Source organism: Astyanax mexicanus, chromosome 14 (assembly GCF_023375975.1).
Source record: "Astyanax mexicanus isolate ESR-SI-001 chromosome 14, AstMex3_surface, whole genome shotgun sequence".
In the NCBI taxonomy this organism is placed as follows: domain Eukaryota; kingdom Metazoa; phylum Chordata; class Actinopteri; order Characiformes; family Acestrorhamphidae; genus Astyanax; species Astyanax mexicanus.
The window spans coordinates 45,345,964-45,355,890 of record NC_064421.1 but is presented as its reverse complement, the minus strand read 5'-3'; positions in this window follow the sequence as shown (position 1 = coordinate 45,355,890).

Sequence of the window (9,927 nt, the reverse complement as noted above, 5' to 3'; positions counted from 1 at the left end):
TTATGCGGATGACACGCAGCTCTTCATATCAGCCAAACCTGATGACAGAGTGAGATTAAAGAAAATCGAGGATTGTGTAGAAGATGTAAAATCATGGATGTCGCACAACTTCCTCCTATTAAATAGTGATAAAACAGAAGTTCTCCTATTAGGCCCCAAAGCTGCTAGAAATAAATGATCAGACTTAATGCTAAATCTGGCTGACTTCTCAGCCACCCCTGGTTCAGCAGCTAAAAACCTTGGAGTTATCATAGATTCAGATCTAGCATTCGATAAACACATATCTAATGTTACTAGAACAGCTTTTCTACACCTCCGTAACATTGCCAAGCTAAGAAATGCCCTATCACTGCATGACGCAGAAAAATTAGTACATGCCTTTATTACCTCAAGGCTAGATTATTGTAATGCGCTACTGTCTGGATGTTCCGGCAGTAACTTAAATAAACTTCAGCTAGTTCAAAATGCTGCAGCCAGGGTCCTTACTAAAACGAGAAAATTTGACCATATTAGTCCAGTACTATCAGCACTGCACTGGCTTCCAGTCAAATTCCGCATAGACTATAAAATTCTCCTGTTAACGTATAAAGCCCTACACGGGCTCGCTCCTGAGTATTTACAAGACCTCATCTCCTGTTATGAACCACCGCGATTACTTAGATCTCAGGGTGCTGGTTTATTAGTAGTTCCTAAAATTCAGAGGAGCTCTGCAGGAGGAAGAGCTTTCTCTTATAAAGCGCCTCAACTCTGGAATAATCTCCCCGAATATGTTCGGGACTCAGACACAGTCTCAATCTTTAAGTCTAGACTGAAAACTTACTTGTTTAGTTTAGCTTTTGGTAATGTTTTTCCCTTTAGATAAGGCTGCAGATTCAGGGTTTCATGGACAGAGGAAATTGTGGTAAACTGAGATGCTGGTGCTGTTGTTCTCCCACTGCACACGGTCACTCAGGTTTGTGGACGGTGGAGTGGGTGGATGCCAGTGTTTCAGGGAGCCTCCATGTCTATGTTACCTTCTGGCTCTCTGCCTTTAGTTAGGCTGTTTTATTTAGATCTGCCGGAGTCATTAGCCACACTCTGATAATGTTTTATATTCTCTGTTTTACATAAATCCAGTCAAAACTAATTCCATCTCTCTGCCTTCCTCCGAGTTACTGACTGCCCACCTGTCTGACCCGATACCGAGGGATGTTGGACTCTCAGGCTCTCATGTCCTCTGTCTGGCCAGACTGTAAGTTTCTGAAGTCAGCTCTTCTCCATCCACCACCACAGATCAGCTGCTCATCATCCATCTTACTCTATAAGCCATTAGTGGAGCTGCTATACACCTGAATACATAAAACCTATGTGGATGTATGAAAGACTTTTTAAAATTAATTTAAAAGCCGTTTGACCAGTGGTAGGATGTTCCCCCCTTTAATGTGAGTCTTGGTCCTCCCAAGGTTTCTTCCTCCTCCTGCAGCTCTGAGGGAGTTTTTCCTTGCCTCCGCGCTCACTGGGGGTTCTGTATTCTGTATATTCTATGTTTAATGTTTTGCCTGATCCTTTGTCATGTAATCATGTTTCTGTAAAGCTGCTTTGTGCCAACACCTGTTGTAAAAAGCGCTATACAAATAAATTTGATTTGATTTGATTTAATGCCACCCAACAGCGACAAAATCAGTGTTGTAGTAAACTGAAACTCAACTGAAACTCCTGTATAACTCTGTACTTCAGCAGAGTGTCTTTACTGCTCCTTAATACCTGACTGGTATAATTCATGCATAAGGCGCACCAGATTGTAAAGTACACTAACGATTTTTGGGAAAATAGAAGAATATTAAGTGCGCCTTATAGTGCGAAAAAAAAGGTACTTTATTGTCCTCCGTTCACTCTGTTGTTCAATTTTCAGGACAAATGAAATGAGGAGATGGTCATAATGTTCTGCTTGATCAGTGTACATCCACACAAACCCACTCTGTTTTTCTTGATTGTTCCCAAAAAGGGAGAGTTAAGTGTTGTGCCATAGTTGTAGTTCTCCACCAGGTGCCACTGTAGTCTCAGAGAAAAGCTTTATAATCTGAGTCGATTTCATTTTTTCAGGTTGTAAATTGGTGAATTGGCAATTTGGTATGAATAAAAATGAGTTATGAAAGATAATTATTTGACCGCCCGCCTTGTCACTTACTGTATCAACACAAATACATTACATATTATAGAGCCAAAACTAATCTAATACCAGTGCTTTGTTCTTTTTTTTTTAAACTACACTGTTCATTTTCTCTTATATTATTTTTCATATTAAGATGTAAAAGTGAATTGTGTCTCTGAAGCAAAGCAGCTGAAGACAAAAAAAAACGGCAATAGGCTCAGACTTTTTTTCATTAGCATATCAAGATAATGATGCTGATTTCGCTGCATGACTCAGCATAAAAAATCAGCTCTAATAAAAACAAGAAAACCAAATTAATTAAAGTAAAATTCAGTTCAGTTATATTTTATGTATACTAGTGCATCTCAACGAAATTGAATAGCATTGGAAAGTTACTTTATTTCTTTTCTTTTATTTCTACATTTATTTCTTTTATTGTTGATGATTTTGGCTTACAGCCAATGAAAACCCAAGAATCAGTGTCTCAGAAAATTAGAATATTATATAAGACCAATTGGACAAGTCCTGCTGGAAAATGAAATCCACATCTCTATAAAAGTTGTTATCAGCAGAGGGAAGCATGAAGTGCTGTAAGATTGTGTGGGAAAATAAAACTGCACTGACTTTAGACTTGATAATAAAACACAGTGGATCAACACCAGCAGATGACATGTCTCTCCAAACCATCACTGATCATCAGTAAATTTTACATTTCATTTAAAGTAGAGAGTCTGGAGGAAGAGTGGAGAGACACACAGTCCAAACTGCTTGAGGTCTAGTGTGAAGTTTCCACCAATCAGTGAAGGTTTGGAGAGACATGTCATCTGCTGGTGTTGATCCACTGTGTTTTATTATCAAGTCTAAAGTCAGTGCAGTTTTGTTTTCCCACAAAATCTTACAGCACTTCATGCTTCCCTCTGCTACTGACAACTTTTATGGAGATGTGGATTTCATTTTCCAGCAGGACTTGGCACACTGCCCACACAATTCCAAAAGTTCTAATTGGTCTTAAATATTATTCCAATTTTCAGGACAGTAGAGGGCCAGGGTGGGGAGGATGTGGGTGTTTTTCCATGGTTGTAGAAGTCCACTAGATGTTGCTGTTGTCCCAAATGCTTTAGAAGAGTCTGGGTGATATACAGTAGTGTATGAGTGCTCAGTGTGAATGGTGTACAGTATCCATGGTACTGTAAATCAGCTGAAGTAGCTTTTAATGGCTTGTAGAAGCTGTGAGAAATCTTCTCCAAGGTCAGAGCATTCATCAGAAGAGAAAAGACAAAGCCAGTGTGTCTTTAAATCTTTAAACACACTTTATCTCCTTTGGCAGCTATACTTCTGCAAGACGTGTATACTGTAAAACACACCAAGAATTAGTAAGTAATACTGTATATGTACAGTGGTATGATAAAGTTTGGGCACCCCTAGGCCTGTCACGATAAAATTTTTTTGCGAACGATATGTTGTCCCAAAAAAAAAAAATTGATAAACGGTATTGTTGCCATTTTAAGACCATTAAATGGCACTAATATAATGATAACATAATATTGTAACAACGGAAATCTAAACACTCTTCTAAAAACTAAACACATTGCGAAGTGCGAAGGCAAGGGAAGCGTGGGTCCGCCCCACACCATGTTGTGGAGCCCCGGTCCGTCCCAGCTGGCCCACATTGAACCGGCATAAAGACCCTGCCTCAGCCTTCACTCGAGAGATACACTGATGATGAATGGATCCAACAGGATTAACTGTAGACGCTGTAAGAGGAAACTGTCTGAAAGGGATGTTCGGGTGCTAACCCGGATTGTATCCAAAAAACATAAAACCACAGCTGCTCAAATCACGGCAAACTTCAACTTCAACTCTCCTGTTTCCACCAGAACTGTCCGCCGTATTGTCAGTTATTACAGTTGAGCTTGGTTTTGCTGATCAGACAATTTGCCCTGTGCCACTTTCATTTTCTATGATATTTAGAAACAGGATAACTGGCTTCTACGTCTAATATCTTGAAATTAACATACTCAAACATACTCAATTAAATTTTATATTATTTTCTTTGTTTTTTAACACTTGTGTGGTGTTCGGGTCTGTGGGACCCGTTTTCATTTTTCATCAAATGATACTAAAAAAATATTTTTTCTAACTCAAACTCATTGGCATTGGCTCATTTTTTGTGAAAAACATATATCAAAACACATTTTCAATAAACACACACTGTACAACACCCCCCCCCCCCCCCCCCCACACACACACACACAAACATTTATATTACACACAGTATGTTTGGCCAAGGGCTAATAAACATTGCTTCATTTGTAAATTTGAAACTAAATGAATTTTCTACTCATATTTTGAGTTTAATTCATTTTCTTTTACATTTTATTAAAAAACTAATAAAAAAGAGTAGCACTTTTTGAAAGAAATGTAACATAAGAAAGGTAAAGGGCAAATATTAACCATGTAAGCTGTTTATATTGCTTGCAATTTAGGTGAAGCAAGCATGTGTAAAGCATTTTAATATAAAATTGCTTAATTTTGCTGAATTAAATACAAGTAACAAAGTAAACGAATAACAAAAATATGAACACCAAGGGTTAAATTCATATTCTGAAATTAATTGAAAAAGATGACTGAAAGGAATAAAAGTATTTCAATGGCATATACATAGATTCTCACATTCATTTTTTAAGAAAGCCTACTGTACCTCTGTTTTTGTGTACCACATTAGCGTCTATGAGGAGCACTTAATTCTGAGAGCTGGACCCAGAGATGATGAGCCTTCATGCTGGGGGTGAAAATGACTTCAGAGTGTTCTTGACTCAGAGGAGCTCTCCAAACCGTGTTTATAATAAATACTCCTCAGATGATGCTCCCTCCCAGATTTCTGCATCTGCAGAGCACCTCACTCTCCTCTGTGCTCTTTCTGAAAACTATCTGAAACTGAGAATGCCATTTTTTCTCTTAATTTATCTGCATCCAATTATCTACCCACTAGCTCGGAGATGGAGGTCATCACACAGGTTCAATTCTTTAACAGGTCTCTGTGAACGTCTGCAGTTCTGCAAGCAATTGATGTGAATAATTCAAGTAAATGATGCCTCATGTAAAAACCTATTGATGGCAGCTATAATTGCCAAACATTAGTATTTTGCTTTTAGGAGAGTAACTCCTGATATATGTCAAATAACATATATATTGGGAGTTCCTAACATACTAAAAAAGTTAATTGGTTTTAGTTCTAGTTATTAGCTTATTAGTATTAGTACACTGCCACTGACTACCGGAGCCCTGAGAGAGCACATTTGGCCTTGCTCTCTTTGGCAGTTCGAAAAGAGGCGGAGCCTGACTTCACATGTATTGCAGGAGGCATGTGCTAGTCTTTACCCTCCTGGTGTTGGGGCATTACTAGTGATAGGGGGAGTCCTCATTTTTTTTCTTAGAATGGTTAAAAACCATTAAGAAATATGCTCTGTCTGTCCATAATAAGCAATTTTATGTTCTGCACTTATTTTTATTATTTAAAAAATATGTTTATTTTTATTTATTTATTTTTTTAAATTATTTTACCAAATTGAAAACCTCTGGAATATAATCAAGATTAAGATGGATGATCACAAGCATTACATCAAACCAAACTGAACTGCTTTAATTTTTGCACCAGGAGTAAAGCAGCATAACGTTATCCAAAAGCAGTGTGTAAGACTGGTGGAGGAGAACAAAGGGTTATTACACTAAATATAGATTTTTGAACTCTTAAAACCTTATGAATATGAACTTGTTTTCTTTGCATTATTTGAGGTCTGAAAGCTCTGCTTTATTTTTGTTATTTCAGCCATTTTTCATTTTCTGTAAATAAATGCTCTAAATGACAATTGTTTTATTTAGAATTTGGGAGAAATGTTTTCTGTAGTTTATTGAATAAAACAACCATGTTCATTTGGCTCAAAAATAAACCTATAAGTAGCAAAATCAGAGACCATTTGTTGGTTGTTTCATTTGTTTAATTTGGTTCTCTATTGTTCTCTGGTCTTGTGTGAAAAAAATAAAATAAATAAATAATAATAATAATAATAATAATAATAATAATAATAAACATTTCATAAATAACAGGCATAAATGAGGTTTCCCAGGTCTTTCTTACTTGCTGATTTACAATAAAACGTAATGCTTTAATTGGCTCTGATGGCGGCAGGTGTATAATCTGTTTAATCTTCCTGTGTTTTAATTCTAGCGATAGTTCTAGATGTTATAAATTGATTAAAATATAAACTGGTCGTTCAGAATGCGAAGCTTTTTATTATCATTGTTTCAGCGAGTGTTTAAAGTGAAAGCATAGGCAGTTTCACAGCTGTAAGGATGAGTACGGATGAGTGTTTGCTCAAAATTCAGTTAAGTTAAATGGATAAAATTAGTATGCCTAATTTGCTTTTAGTGGATAGAAGTATTATGTATTCTCCTCCACTGAGAATCGTTTCTCATTTTCATGATGTAAATGCCTGGAGCACCATTGTGATTTGAGTAAACAGCTTCTCCGTTCTTATCAGAAAGCAATTTGTTCTTGTGAGACGGTAAAAATCCGAGCGGTCCATCATTATGAAATGCTTGTCCGGACGTTCTGATGTGAGCTAGGAAGCACTCAGCACTGTTTGCTCTGAGAGTTATCCGGTCAGCTCATCAGCTCATCTCAAAATGTACATTGTGTCCAGTCTTAAAAGTCTTACAGGTAAAATGTCCTGCATCCCCGCTGTATTAAACTATTATAGTAAACACATAAATGTCAGACTTTAACTATTTATTTGAGGAATGTTGGTGGAAGGACACCACAGAGTACAGAGTAGTAGTAGTGATTTGTCTGAAAACTGTTTATTATAATTCTTGACATACTCGTTACATTCTGAGAGCAATAACTAAATCTAATGCTCTGATCTGATAGCATAAATAAAACACATTTCTTTTCTTTTTTCAGTTGAGGTGCAAGCCTTTAACCCCTTTAAATTGCCTCGTCCCGTATAAAGGCTACAGGTGTAGGTCATACAAAAGTCTTTTTGTCTGCAGTAAAATAACTTATTTACATCCTGAAAATTTTGAGGGCTTTGAAATCTCCTACAGGACACTTTAAGGAGAAGCTGCCTGTTTTCTCTTAACTCCACTTAATCATTTAAAATCCGTAACAAGTTCAGGAAAAGGCTAATTTTATAATCTTATTCATTATACTTTGACATTAGCAGAATATTAAATATTTTTTATATTTTCTATTAAAATTGCAATTATGCTTTTCAGTAATTTTCAGTAATGTTCCTTATCAAACATGAAATCTTTTAATGTAATACTTGAATAGAAATCCTCAAGATTTAATGGTGTAATGTCAGGCAGACAGTTGACAAAATTCCTTACTTGTTTAGGGGTTAAATCCTGTTTGTAGAAATAAATGCTTTAAATGACAATATATTTTTATTTGGAATTTGGGAGAAATGTTGTCTATAGTTTATGGATTAATCAAATAAATAAACCATGTTCATTTTATTTAAACATATACCTATAAATAGCAAAATCAGAGAAACTGAAGTGGTCTTTTAATTAATATATTTTTTTCCATTTTCTCCTTAATTTACACAGCCAATTACCCAACCCACTCATTAGGACTCCCCCTATCACTAGTGATACCCTTCAACACCAGGAGGGTGAAGACTAACACATGCTTCCTCCGATACATGTGAAGCCAGCCACCTCTTCTTTTCGAGCTGCTGCTGATACTCCAGAGTAAGACGCTCAATCTGGCAACCTACAAGAGCTTTGGTTCTGGGGAGGAGTGGGTGGGATAGAAACTCATGTAGCCATTTTACACATTCACTCACCTTTATTACTGATTGTTCCTTTAACTTCTACAAATTAATATCCACAAGCATAAATGAATGAGATCTTCTCTTCCCTCTGTATTGTGCACCTCTTTCCCTCATTCTCAGTGATGACTAGTCATACTATGTGCTTGTGTGTATTGCTGGGTGTATATTTAATTAGTTTTGCAAGAAGATCTGTAAGTAGATGATGGAAAAAATGGCTTATATTATTATTATTATTATTATTTTTTTACAAAATCTACACATAGTATGGCTTTAATCAATGATACCTCTTTTATTCATCTTTAAAGAAGAAGTCACTCCTCTGAAATGGTAACTGTAGTGAGTGTGTGTGTTTGTGGTGAAGGCGCACTAGAGCTGATTAATAACACAGTGTCCTGTAACTCACGATACATTATTTCCCAGCGTTCCCTGGAGGCTCTCTTTCTTCTGCCTGCAGATGTTTTGGGCTGATAAGTTGAACTACCAGGTTTGCTAGAGTAATGAAACTAGGTGAGATAAGGGACTTGGCTGAATAGAGAAAGGGAAGGAGGAGAGGTGATGGAACTACAGTCCCTACAGTCCTGAGGCACGAAAACGGGCTAAAATAAAACATGGCACAAGCATTAACCCTTACAACCCTACGGACGGATTTTCCGTCCAAAATCGCACCTTGTGTTCTCAGCTTAATTACTCAGGAATCCCTTCACACATAAATATAATCCATATATGGTTAGAAAGGGCGGAGCTTACTCTTTCTTAAAGTAATGATCCCACACATCCCAGTGCATTAAAGCTAAAGAAATCTACAAGAAACCCATTGAGAAAAACACCTAAAAAAAGTGTGTAGATCTTCTTCCCCAACCAATATTACCGTATTTACCTTTAGTGCTTCAAACTTATTTATATGATGTTTCATATAAACCAAATAGTATCAGTAAATAAAGACTCAAAAGTGTCCACAGACAGAAAAAGTGTGAAACTACCTGCTTTACTCAAACTAAAGCTAGGTATGGTGTGCGCACTACTTTATATAGTTTTTATTTTACTTTATTCTACATTTTTACTAAGTAGTTATTTTGCACTAAACATTTTTATTTATTTAGACTAAAAAGTTTTTTATTTTTGTATTTATATAGTTTTCTTTGTGTGTCCTGATTAAAATACTGAAAGGCATAGGCTGCTCTGAGTGTCAGGTTTTTAGTATCTACATGTATCCTAGAGGTGTGATTATTGATTATCAAGAAAAATAAATCCGCCTGATGCTGTTTCTCCATGTATTTTATCAAAGTAATAATTAATAAGCCATGTAATGAACTATAAATCATCAATATTCTTATGCTTTCATCTCATAAACACTCTAGTCTAATTATTTTTGAAAATATATCTTAGGTGTGAATATATTTAAAGTCTATACATTCAAAAAAAAAACAGGCGCTTTGTAAAATTTTGACTAAAACATGATCAGTTCTAGGAAAATATAACAATTCTGCTTCCTTTTACATTTTAAATGATTATATTTTTGAGCAGCCGTATGTCTTCTGGAGTAAAAGCGATCAGGGCATGTGTCTGTCTGATATAATTACTGTGTTACAAGACCTGAAAGAGGAACTGAAAACAAAAATGAAGAAAAAACACACCAAAACAGCCTAGAGTTCAAAGGGTTAATACAACACTGAGACACACGAGCACAATTATTTACCTGTATCACAAAACAGAAAAAAGTTTTGTGAGTTATGTGCCTGAATATTAACAGTTAACAAAAATAGAAAGCTTCACAGATGAGGGTTTGTTGCTTTTAGAAAACAAAAGCATTTGAAGAATTGATAAAGACCTAATCCAGACATTTCCAAAGAGGTCTTTAGGCAAAGAAGCTCTGGGGAAATCATACCTTTACTGCTGGACATCAAAGTGTTGACTAGGTGTAATCAATCTGGCAACCTTCCATTTTGCTTAATCAGC